The sequence below is a fragment of the Salvelinus alpinus genome, chromosome 34 (genome assembly GCF_045679555.1).
Source record: "Salvelinus alpinus chromosome 34, SLU_Salpinus.1, whole genome shotgun sequence".
Classification (NCBI taxonomy): Eukaryota; Metazoa; Chordata; class Actinopteri; order Salmoniformes; family Salmonidae; genus Salvelinus; species Salvelinus alpinus.
Window position 1 is genome coordinate 4,006,491 of NC_092119.1, and position 13,857 is coordinate 4,020,347.

Sequence of the window (13,857 nt, forward strand, 5' to 3'; positions counted from 1 at the left end):
TGTATCTCTGTCTCCTCCTCTGTGTCTCTGTCTCCTCCTCTGTATCTCTGTCTCCTCCTCTGTGTCTCTGTCTCCTCCTCTGTTGATCTGTTTCCTCCTTTGTATCTCTGTCTCCTCCTCTGTATCTCTGTCTTCTCCTCTGTGTCTCTGTCTCCTCTGTATCTCTGTCTCCTCCTCTGTGTCTCTGTCTCCTCCTCTGTGTCTCTGTCTCCTCCTCTGTTGATCTGTCTCCTCCTCTGTGTCTATGTCTCCTCCTCTGTATCTCTGTCTCCTCCTCTGTGTCTTTGTCTCCTCCTCTGTGTCTCTGTCTCCTCCTCTGTATCTCTGTTTCCTCCTTTGTATCTCTGTCTCCTCCTCTGTATCTCTCTCTTCTCCTCTGTGTCTCTGTCTCCTCTGTATCTCTGTCTCCTCCTCTGTGTCTCTGTCTCCTCCTCTGTATCTCTGTCTCCTCCTCTGTGTCTCTGTCTCCTCCTCTGTTGATCTGTCTCCTCCTCTGTATCTCTGTCTCCTCCTCTGTGTCTCTGTCTCCTCCTCTGTTTCTCTGTCTCCTCCTCTGTAACTCTGTCTCCTCCTCTGTATCTCTGTCTCCTCCTCTGTGTCTCTGTCTCCTCCTCTGTATCTCTGTATCCTCCTCTGTGTCTCTGTATCCTCCTCTGTGTTTCTGTCTCCTCCTCTGTGTCTCTGTCTCCTCCTCTGTTTCTGTCTCCTTTGTTTCTAGATGATGCTTCCGGTACACCAAACCTGTATAGTGTCAAACACACACACACACACACACACACACACACACACACACACACACACACACACACACACACACACACACACACACACACACACACACACACACACACACACGCACACGCACACGCACACGCACACGCACACGCACACACACACACGCACAAACCAGCAACCAGCAACACCAGGCACAGTGTCCATCAGTGCTGATCGTTAGAGCTGAGATGCGAGACGGAATGTTTCCTCTGCTCTCTCTCTAATGTTCTCTAATCAACCCTTCAACCCTTACTCTCGTCTTAATCTCCTCTCTTCCTTAGCTCATTAACACACTCACTCGCTTCCCTCCGTAATGGTGTCAACTCTGTCTCTCTGTCAACACATCACTCAGCTTCATGGAGAGAGAGAAAGAGAGAGAGATATGGATAGTGTGAGAGAGAGAGAGAGAGAGAGAGAGAGATATGGATAGAGTGAGAGAGAGAGAGAGAGAGAGAGAGAGAGAGATATGGATAGAGTGAGAGAGATATGGATAGAGTGAGAGAGAGATATGGATAGAGTGAGAAAGAGAGTGAGAGAGAGAGAGATATGTATAGTGTGAGAGAGAGAGAGATATGGATAGAGTGAGAGAGAGAGAGAGAGAGAGAGAGAGAGAGAGAGAGAGAGAGAGAGAGAGAGAGAGAGAGAGAGATGGATTGATTGAGAGAGAGATGGATAGAGTGAGAGAGAGAGAGAGAGAGATGGATAGAGTGAGAGAGAGATATGGATAGAGTGAGAGAGAGATGGATAGAGTGAGAGAGAGATATGGATAGAGTGAGAGAGATATGGATAGAGTGAGAGAGAGATATGGATAGAGAGAGAGAGAGAGAGAGCGTTAGTAAGGGAGAGAGAGAAAGAGAGAGCGAGAGAGAGAGAGAAGGATGGATAGTGTGAGAGAGATATGGATAGAGTGAGAGAGAGATGGGTTGGCGCCCCCCCTTGGTTTGTGCTGTGGTGGAGACCTTTGTGGGCTATACTCGGCCTTGTCTCAGGATTGTAAGTTGGTGGTTGAGGATTTCCCTCTAGTGGTGCGGGGGCTGTGCTTTGGCAAAGTGGGTGGGGTTATATCCTTCCTGTTTGGCCCTGTCCGGGGGTTTCTTCGGATGGGGCCACAGTGTCTCCTGACCGCTCCTGTCTCAGCCTCCAGTATTTATGCTGCAGTAGTTTATGTGTCGGGGGGCTAGGGTCAGTTGGTTACCTGGAGTACTTCTCCTGTCTTATCCAGTGTCCTGTGTGAATTTAAGTATGCTCTCTCTAATTCTCTCGTTCTTTCTTTCTCTCTGAGAACCTGAGACCTAGGACCATACGTCAGGACTACCGGGCATCATGACACCTTGCTGTCCCCAGTCCGCCTGGCCTTGCTGCTATTCCAGTTTCAACTGTTCTGCCTGCGGTTACGGAACCCCTACCTGTCCCAGACCTGCTGTTTTCAACTCTTAATGATCGGCTATGAAAAGCCAACTGAGATTTATTCCTGATTATTATTTGACCATGCTTGTCATTTATGAACATTTTGAAAATCTTGGCTCTCTCTAATTTTCTCCTTCTCTCTTTCTTTCTCTCGGAGGACCTGAGCCCTAGGACCATACGTCGGGACTACCGGCCGTGGTGACTCCTTGCTGTCCCCAGTCCGCCTGGCCTTGCTGCTATTCCAGTTTCAACTGTTCTGCCTGCGGTTATGGAACCCCTACCTGTCCCAGACCTGCTGTTTTCAACTCTTAATGATCGGCTATGAAAAGCCAACTGAGATTTATTCCTGATTATTATTTGACCATGCTTGTCATTTATGAACATTTTGAAAATCTTGGCTCTCTCTAATTTTCTCCTTCTCTCTTTCTTTCTCTCGGAGGACCTGGGCCCTAGGACCATGCGTCGGGACTGCCGCCCGTGGTGACTCCTTGCTGTCCCCAGTCCGCCTGGCCTTGCTGCTATTCCAGTTTCAGCTGTTCTGCCTGCGGTTATGGAACCGCCACCTGTCCCAGACCTGTTGTTTTTCAACTCTTGATGATCGGCTATGAAAAGCCAACTGAAAATTATTCATGATTATTATTTGACCATGCTTGTCACTTATGAACATTTTTGAACATCTTGGCATAGTTCTGTTATAATCTCCACCCGGCACAGCCAGAAGAGGACTGGCCACCCCTCATAGCCTGGTTCCTCTCTAGGTTTCTTCCTAGGTTTTGGCCTTTCTAGGGAGTTTTTCCTAGCCACCGTGCTTCTACACCTGCATTACTAGCTGTTTGGGGTTTTAGGCTGGGTGTCTGTACAGCACTTCGAGATATTAGCTGATGTACGAAGGGCTATATAAAATAAAATTGATTGATTGATTGATTGATAGAGTGAGAGACTTAGTAAGACTTAGTAAGAGAGAGAGAGATATGGATAGATTGAGAAAGAGAGTGAGAGAGAGAGATATATGGATAGAGTGAGAGAGAGAGAGTGTGAGAGAGATATGGATAGAGTGAGAGAGAGAGAGGGAGTGTGAGAGATAGATATGGATAGAGTGAGAGAGAGAGGGAGTGAGGGAGATAGATATGGATAGAGTGAGGGAGAGATATGGATAGATTGAGAGAGAGAGAGAGAGATATGGATAGAGTGAGAGAGAGTAATATGGATAGAGTGAGAGAGATATTGATAGAGTGAGAGAGGGATATATGGATAGAGTGAGAGAGAGAGTGAGGGAGATATGGATAGAGTGAGAGAGATATGGATAGAGTGAGAGAGATATATGGATAGAGTGTGAGAGAGAGAGATATATGGATAGAGTGAGAGAATATGGATAGAGTGAGCGAGAGAGATGAAAAGAGTGAGCGAGAGATATGGATAGAGTGAGAGAGATATGGATAGAGTGAGAGAGAGAGAGATATTGACAGAGTGAGAGATATATGGATAGAGTGAGAGAGGTAGATATGGATAGAGTGAGAGATATATGGATAGAGTGAGAGAGAGAGAGAGAGAGAGAGAGAGAGATATGGATAGAGTGAGAGAGTGAGAGAGAGATATGGATAGAGTGATTGAGAGAGAAATGGATAGAGTGAGAGAGAGAGACATGGATAGAGTGAGAGAAAGAGAGATATGGATAGAGTGATAGAGAGAGAAATGGATAGAGTGAGAGAGAGATATGGATAGAGTGATGATGAGAGAGAGAGATGGATAGAGTGAGAGAGATATGGATAGAGTGAGAGAGATATGGATAATGTGAGAGATGGATATGGATAGAGTGAGAGAGAGATATGGATAGAGTGAGAGATATATATGGATAGAGTGAGAGAGAGATATGGATAGAGTGAGAGAGATATATGGATAGAGTGAGAGAGATATGGATAGAGTGAGAGAGAGAGAGAGATGGATAGAGTGAGAGAAAGATGGATAGAGTGAGAGAAAGAGATGGATAGAGTGAGAGAGAAATGGATAATGTGAGAGATGGATATGGATAGAGTGAGAGAGAGATATGGATAGAGTGAGAGAGAGAGATGCATAGAGTGAGAGAGAGATATGGATAGAGTGAGAGAGAGAGATATATGGATAGAGTGAGAGAGATATGGATAATGTGAGAGATGGATATGGATAGAGTGAGAGAGAGAGAGATATGGATAGAGTGAGAGAGAGATATGGATAGAGTGAGAGAGAGATATGGATAGAGTGAGAGAGAGATATGGATAGAGTGAGAGATAGATATGGATAGAGTGAGTGAGAGATATGGATAATGTGAGAGATAGATATGGATAGAGTGAGAGAGATATGGATAGAGTGAGAGAGAGAGAGAGATGGATAGAGTGAGAGAGATATGGATAGAGTGAGAGAGAGAGATGGATAGAGTGAGAGAGATATGGATAATGTGAGAGAGAGATATGGATAGAGTGAGAGAGAGAGATGGATAGAGTAAGAGAGAGATATGGATAGAGTGAGAGAGAGATATGGATAGAGTGAGAGAGAGATATGGATAGAGTGAGAGAGAGATATGGATAGAGTGAGAGAGAGATATGGATGGAGTGAGAGAGATATGGATAATGTGAGAGAGAGATATGGATAGAGTGAGAGAGAGATATGGATAGAGTGAGAGAGAGATATGGATAGAGTGAGAGAGATATGGATAGAGTGAGAGAGAGAGATGGATAGAGTGAAGGACTGATATGGATAGAGTGAGAGAGATATGGATAGAGTGAGAGAGGGAGTTGGATAGAGTGAGAGAGAGATATGGATAGAGTGAGAGATATATGGATAATGTGAGAGATAGATATGGACAGAGTGAGATACAGATATGGATAGAGTGAGAAATATGGATAGAGTGAGAGATAGATATGGATAGAGTGAGAGAGAGATATGGACAGAGTGAGAGAGATATGGATAATGTGAGAGAGATATGGATAGAGTGAGAGAGAGATATGGATAGAGTGAGAGAGAGATATGGATAGAGTGAGAGAGAGATATGGATAGAGTGAGAGAGATATGGATAGAGTGAGAGAGATATGGATAATGTGAGAGATGGATATGGATAGAGTGAGAGAGATATGGATAGATTGAGAGAGAGAGAGAGAGATATGGATAGAGTGAGAGAGAGTAATATGGATAGAGTGAGAGAGATATTGATAGAGTGAGAGAGGGATATATGGATAGAGTGAGAGAGAGAGTGAGGGAGATATGGATAGAGTGAGAGAGATATGGATAGAGTGAGAGAGATATATGGATAGAGTGTGAGAGAGAGAGATATATGGATAGAGTGAGAGAATATGGATAGAGTGAGCGAGAGAGATGAAAAGAGTGAGCGAGAGATATGGATAGAGTGAGAGAGATATGGATAGAGTGAGAGAGAGAGAGATATTGACAGAGTGAGAGATATATGGATAGAGTGAGAGAGGTAGATATGGATAGAGTGAGAGATATATGGATAGAGTGAGAGAGAGAGAGAGAGAGAGAGAGAGAGATATGGATAGAGTGAGAGAGTGAGAGAGAGATATGGATAGAGTGATTGAGAGAGAAATGGATAGAGTGAGAGAGAGAGACATGGATAGAGTGAGAGAAAGAGAGATATGGATAGAGTGATAGAGAGAGAAATGGATAGAGTGAGAGAGTTATGGATAATGTGAGAGAGAGAGATGGATAGAGTGAGAGAGATATGGATAGAGTGAGAGAGATATGGATAATGTGAGAGATGGATATGGATAGAGTGAGAGAGAGATATGGATAGAGTGAGAGATATATATGGATAGAGTGAGAGAGAGATATGGATAGAGTGAGAGAGATATATGGATAGAGTGAGAGAGATATGGATAGAGTGAGAGAGAGAGAGAGATGGATAGAGTGAGAGAAAGATGGATAGAGTGAGAGAAAGAGATGGATAGAGTGAGAGAGAAATGGATAATGTGAGAGATGGATATGGATAGAGTGAGAGAGAGATATGGATAGAGTGAGAGAGAGAGATGCATAGAGTGAGAGAGAGATATGGATAGAGTGAGAGAGAGAGATATATGGATAGAGTGAGAGAGATATGGATAGATGTGAGAGATGGATATGGATAGAGTGAGAGAGAGATATGGATAGAGTGAGAGATGTATGGATAATGTGAGAGATAGAGTGGACAGAGAGAGATATGGATATGAGTAGAGAGAGAGATATGGATAGAGTGAGAGATAGATATGGATAGAGTGAGTGAGAGATATGGATAATGTGAGAGATAGATATGGATAGAGTGAGAGAGATATGGATAGAGTGAGAGAGAGAGAGAGATGGATAGAGTGAGAGAGGTATGGATAGAGTGAGAGAGAGAGATGGATAGAGTGAGAGAGATATGGATAATGTGAGAGAGAGATATGGATAGAGTGAGAGAGAGAGATGGATAGAGTAAGAGAGAGATATGGATAGAGTGAGAGAGAGATATGGATAGAGTGAGAGAGAGATATGGATAGAGTGAGAGAGAGATATGGATAGAGTGAGAGAGAGATATGGATGGAGTGAGAGAGAGATATGGATAGAGTGTGAGAGAGAGGATGATGGATGAGAGATATGGATAAGTAGAGAGAGATATGGATAGAGTGAGAGAGAGATATGGATAGAGTGAGAGAGATATGGATAGAGTGAGAGAGAGAAGATGGATAGAGTGAGAGAGAGTGATATGGATAGAGTGAGAGAGATATGGATAGAGTGAGAGAGGGAGATGGATAGAGTGAGAGAGAGATATGGATAGAGTGAGAGATATATGGATAATGTGAGAGATAGATATGGACAGAGTGAGATACAGATATGGATAGAGTGAGAAATATGGATAGAGTGAGAGATAGATATGGATAGAGTGAGAGAGAGATATGGACAGAGTGAGAGAGATATGGATAATGTGAGAGAGATATGGATAGAGTGAGAGAGAGATATGGATAGAGTGAGAGAGAGATATGGATAGAGTGAGAGAGAGATATGGATAGAGTGAGAGAGATATGGATAGAGTGAGAGAGATATGGATAATGTGAGAGATGGATATGGATAGAGTGAGAGAGATATATGGATAGAGTGAGAGAAATATGGATAGAGTGAGAGAGAGAGAGAGAGAGAGAGATGTGGACAGAGTGAGAGAGATATGGATAATGTGAGAGAGATATGGATAGAGTGAGAGAGAGATATGGATAGAGTGAGAGAGAGATATGGATAGAGTGAGAGAGAGATATGGATAGAGTGAGAGATAGATATGGATGGAGTGAGAGAGATATGGATAATGTGAGAGAGAGATATGGATAGAGTGAGAGAGAGATATGGATAGAGTGAGAGAGCGATATGGATAGAGTGAGAGAGATATGGATAGAGTGAGAGAGAGAGATGGATAGAGTGAAGGAGTGATATGGATAGAGTGAGAGAGATATGGATAGAGTGAGAGAGGGAGATGGATAGAGTGAGAGAGAGATATGGATAGAGTGAGAGATATATGGATAATGTGAGAGATAGATATGGACAGAGTGAGATACAGATATGGATAGAGTGAGAAATATGGATAGAGTGAGAGATAGATATGGATAGAGTGAGAGAGAGATATGGACAGAGTGAGAGAGATATGGATAATGTGAGAGAGATATGGATAGAGTGAGAGAGAGATATGGATAGAGTGAGAGAGAGATATGGATAGAGTGAGAGATAGATATGGATGGAGTGAGAGAGATATGGATAATGTGAGAGAGAGATATGGATAGAGTGAGAGAGAGATATGGATAGAGTGAGAGAGAGATATGGATAGAGTGAGAGAGATATGGATAGAGTGAGAGAGAGAGATGGATAGAGTGAAGGAGTGATATGGATAGAGTGAGAGAGATATGGATAGAGTGAGAGAGGGAGATGGATAGAGTGAGAGAGAGATATGGATAGAGTGAGAGATATATGGATAATGTGAGAGATAGATATGGACAGAGTGAGAAACAGATATGGATAGAGTGAGAAATATGGATAGAGTGAGAGATAGATATGGATAGAGTGAGAGAGAGATATGGATAATGTGAGAGATAGATATGGATAGAGTGAGAGAGATATGGATAGAGTGAGAGAGAGAGAGAGATGGATAGAGTGAGAGAGATATGGATAGAGTGAGAGAGAGAGATGGATAGAGTGAGAGAGATATGGATAATGTGAGAAAGAGATATGGATAGAGTGAGAGAGAGAGATGGATAGAGTAAGAGAGAGATATGGATAGAGTGAGAGAGAGATATGGATAGAGTGAGAGAGAGATATGGATAGAGTGAGAGAGAGATATGGATAGAGTGAGAGATAGATATGGATGGAGTGAGAGAGAGATATGGATAGAGTGGGAGAGAGAGAGAGATGGATAGAGTGAGAGAGATATGGATAATGTGAGAGAGAGATATGGATAGAGTGAGAGAGAGATATGGATAGAGTGAGAGAGAGATATGGATAGAGTGAGAGAGATATGGACAGAGTGAGAGAGAGAGATGGATAGAGTGAGAGAGAGATGGATAGAGTGAGAGAGAGAGATGGATAGAGTGAAGGAGTGATATGGATAGAGTGAGAGAGAGATATGGATAGAGTGAGAGATATATGGATAGAGTGAGAGAGAGATATGGACAGAGTGAGAGACAGATATGGATAGAGTGAGTGAGAGATATGGATAATGTGAGAGATAGATATGGATAGAGTGAGAGAGATATGGATAGAGTGAGAGAGAGAGAGAGAGATGGATAGAGTGAGAGAGATATGGATAGAGTGAGAGATAAATATGGATAGAGTGAGAGATAAATGGATAATGTGAGAGACTGATATGGATAGAGTGAGAGACTGATATGGATAGAGTGAGAGAGATATGGATAGAGTGAGAGAGTGAGAGAGAGAGAGAGATATGGTTAGAGTGAGAGAGTGAGAGAGAGATATGGATAGAGTGATTGAGAGAGAAATGGATAGAGTGAGAGAGAGAGACATGGATAGAGTGAGAGAGAGAGAGATATGGATAGAGTGATAGAGAGAGAAATGGATAGAGTGAGAGAGATATGGATAATGTGAGAGATAGATATGGATAGAGTGAGAGAGAGAGATGGATAGAGTGAGAGAGAGATATGGATAGAGTGAGAGAGAGATGGATAGAGTGAGAGAGATATGGATAGAGTGAGAGAGATATGGATAATGTGAGAGATGGATATGGATAGAGTGAGAGAGAGATATGGATAGAGTGAGAGATATATATGGATAGAGTGAGAGAGAGATATGGATAGAGTGAGAGAGATATATGGATAGAGTGAGAGAGATATGGATAATGTGAGAGAGAGATATGGATAGAGTGAGAGAGAGAGATGGATAGAGTAAGAGAGAGATATGGATAGAGTGAGAGAGAGATATGGATAGAGTGAGAGAGAGATATGGATAGAGTGAGAGAGAGATATGGATAGAGTGAGAGATAGATATGGATGGAGTGAGAGAGATATGGATAATGTGAGAGAGAGATATGGATAGAGTGAGAGAGAGATATGGATAGAGTGAGAGAGAGATATGGATAGAGTGAGAGAGCGATATGGATAGAGTGAGAGAGATATGGATAGAGTGAGAGAGAGAGATGGATAGAGTGAAGGAGTGATATGGATAGAGTGAGAGAGATATGGATAGAGTGAGAGAGGGAGATGGATAGAGTGAGAGAGAGATATGGATAGAGTGAGAGATATATGGATAATGTGAGAGATAGATATGGACAGAGTGAGATACAGATATGGATAGAGTGAGAAATATGGATAGAGTGAGAGATAGATATGGATAGAGTGAGAGAGAGATATGGACAGAGTGAGAGAGATATGGATAATGTGAGAGAGATATGGATAGAGTGAGAGAGAGATATGGATAGAGTGAGAGAGAGATATGGATAGAGTGAGAGAGATATATGGATAGAGTGAGAGAGATATGGATAGAGTGAGAGAGATATGGATAATGTGAGAGATGGATATGGATAGAGTGAGAGAGAGATATGGATAGAGTGAGAGATATATATGGATAGAGTGAGAGAGAGATATGGATAGAGTGAGAGAGATATATGGATAGAGTGAGAGAAATATGGATAGAGTGAGAGAGAGAGAGAGAGAGAGAGATGGATAGAGTGAGAGAAAGAGATGGATAGAGTGAGAGAAAGAGATGGATAGAGTGAGAGAGAAATGGATAATGTGAGAGATGGATATGGATAGAGTGAGAGAGAGATATGGATAGAGTGAGAGAGAGAGATGCATAGAGTGAGAGAGAGATATGGATAGAGTGAGAGAGAGAGATATATGGATAGAGTGAGAGAGATATGGATAATGTGAGAGATGGATATGGATAGAGTGAGAGAGAGATATGGATAGAGTGAGAGAGAGATATGGATAGAGTGAGAGAGAGATATGGATAGAGTGAGAGATAGATATGGATAGAGTGAGTGAGAGATATGGATAATGTGAGAGATAGATATGGATAGAGTGAGAGAGATATGGATAGAGTGAGAGAGAGAGAGAGATGGATAGAGTGAGAGAGATATGGATAGAGTGAGAGAGAGAGATGGATAGAGTGAGAGAGATATGGATAATGTGAGAAAGAGATATGGATAGAGTGAGAGAGAGAGATGGATAGAGTAAGAGAGAGATATGGATAGAGTGAGAGAGAGATATGGATAGAGTGAGAGAGAGATATGGATAGAGTGAGAGAGAGATATGGATAGAGTGAGAGATAGATATGGATGGAGTGAGAGAGAGATATGGATAGAGTGGGAGAGAGAGAGAGATGGATAGAGTGAGAGAGATATGGATAATGTGAGAGAGAGATATGGATAGAGTGAGAGAGAGATACGGATAGAGTGAGAGAGAGATATGGATAGAGTGAGAGAGATATGGATAGAGTGAGAGAGAGAGATGGATAGAGTGAGAGAGAGATGGATAGAGTGAGAGAGAGAGATGGATAGAGTGAAGGAGTGATATGGATAGAGTGAGAGAGATATGGATAGAGTGAGAGAGGGAGATGGATAGAGTGAGAGAGAGATATGGATAGAGTGAGAGATATATGGATAGAGTGAGAGAGAGATATGGACAGAGTGAGAGACAGATATGGATAGAGTGAGTGAGAGATATGGATAATGTGAGAGATAGATATGGATAGAGTGAGAGAGATATGGATAGAGTGAGAGAGAGAGAGAGAGAGATGGAGTGAGAGAGATATGGATGAGTGAGAGATAAATATGGATAGAGTGAGAGATAATGGATAATGTGAGAGAGTGATATGGATAGAGTGAGAGACTGATATGGATAGAGTGAGAGAGATATGGATAGAGTGAGAGAGTGAGAGAGAGAGAGAGATATGGTTAGAGTGAGAGAGTGAGAGAGAGATATGGATAGAGTGATTGAGAGAGAAATGGATAGAGTGAGAGAGAGAGACATGGATAGAGTGAGAGAGAGAGAGATATGGATAGAGTGATAGAGAGAGAAATGGATAGAGTGAGAGAGATATGGATAATGTGAGAGATAGATATGGATAGAGTGAGAGAGAGAGATGGATAGAGTGAGAGAGAGATATGGATAGAGTGAGAGAGAGATGGATAGAGTGAGAGAGATATGGATAGAGTGAGAGAGATATGGATAGATGTGAGAGATGGATATGGATAGAGTGAGAGAGAGATATGGATAGAGTGAGAGATATATATGGATAGAGTGAGAGAGAGATATGGATAGAGTGAGAGAGATATATGGATAGAGTGAGAGAGATATGGATAGAGTGAGAGAGAGAGAGAGAGATGGATAGAGTGAGAGAAAGAGATGGATAGAGTGAGAGAAAGAGATGGATAGAGTGAGAGAGAAATGGATAATGTGAGAGATGGATATGGATAGAGTGAGAGAGAGATATGGATAGAGTGAGAGAGAGAGATGCATAGAGTGAGAGAGAGATATGGATAGAGTGAGAGAGAAAGATATATGGATAGAGTGAGAGAGATATGGATAATGTGAGAGATGGATATGGATAGAGTGAGAGAGAGATATGGATAGAGTGAGAGAGAGATATGGATAGAGTGAGAGAGAGATATGGATAGAGTGAGAGAGAGATATGGATAGAGTGAGAGATAGATATGGATAGAGTGAGTGAGAGATATGGATAGATGTGAGAGATAGATATGGATAGAGTGAGAGAGATATGGATAGAGTGAGAGAGAGGAGAGAGAGAGATGGATAGAGTGAGAGAGATATGGATAGAGTGAGAGACAGAGATGGATAGAGTGAGAGAGATATGGATAATGTGAGAGAGAGATATGGATAGAGTGAGAGAGAGAGATGGATAGAGTAAGAGAGAGAGATATGGATAGAGTGAGAGAGAGATATGGATAGAGTGAGAGAGAGATATGGATAGAGTGAGAGAGAGAGAGAGATGGATAGAGTGAGATAGAGTATGGATAATGTGAGAGAGAGATATGGATAGAGTGAGAGAGAGATATGGATAGAGTGAGAGAGAGATATGGATAGAGTGAGAGAGAGATATGGATAGAGTGAGAGAGAGAGATGGATAGAGTGAGAGAGAGATATGGATAGAGTGAGAGAGAGAGATGGATAGAGTGGGAGAGAGTGATGATGGATAGAGTGAGAGAGATATGGATAGATGTGAGAGAGAGAGATGGATAGAGTGAGAGAGAGATACGGATAGAGTGAGAGAGAGATATGGATAGAGTGAGAGAGATATGGACAGAGTGAGAGAGAGAGATGGATAGAGTGAGAGAGAGATGGATAGAGTGAGAGAGAGAGATGGATAGAGTGAAGGAGTGATATGGATAGAGTGAGAGAGATATGGATAGAGTGAGAGAGGGAGATGGATAGAGTGAGAGAGAGATATGGATAGAGTGAGAGATATATGGATAGAGTGAGAGAGAGATATGGACAGAGTGAGAGACAGATATGGATAGAGTGAGTGAGAGATATGGATAATGTGAGAGATAGATATGGATAGAGTGAGAGAGATATGGATAGAGTGAGAGAGAGAGAGAGAGAGAGAGATGGATAGAGTGAGAGAGATATGGATAGAGTGAGAGATAAATATGGATATAGTGAGAGATAAATGGATAATGTGAGAGACTGATATGGATAGAGTGAGAGACTGATATGGATAGAGTGAGAGAGATATGGATAGAGTGAGAGAGTGAGAGAGAGAGAGAGATATGGTTAGAGTGAGAGAGTGAGAGAGAGATATGGATAGAGTGATTGAGAGAGAAATGGATAGAGTGAGAGAGAGAGACATGGATAGAGTGAGAGAGAGCGAGATATGGATAGAGTGATAGAGAGAGAAATGGATAGAGTGAGAGAGATATGGATAATGTGAGAGATAGATATGGATAGAGTGAGAGAGAGAGATGGATAGAGTGAGAGAGAGATATGGATAGAGTGAGAGAGAGATGGATAGAGTGAGAGAGATATGGATAGAGTGAGAGAGATATGGATAGATGTGAGAGATGGATATGGATAGAGTGAGAGAGAGATATGGATAGAGTGAGAGATATATATGGATAGAGTGAGAGAGAGATATGGATAGAGTGAGAGAGATATATGGATAGAGTGAGAGAGATATGGATAGAGTGAGAGAGAGAGAGAGAGAGATGGATAGAGTGAGAGAAAG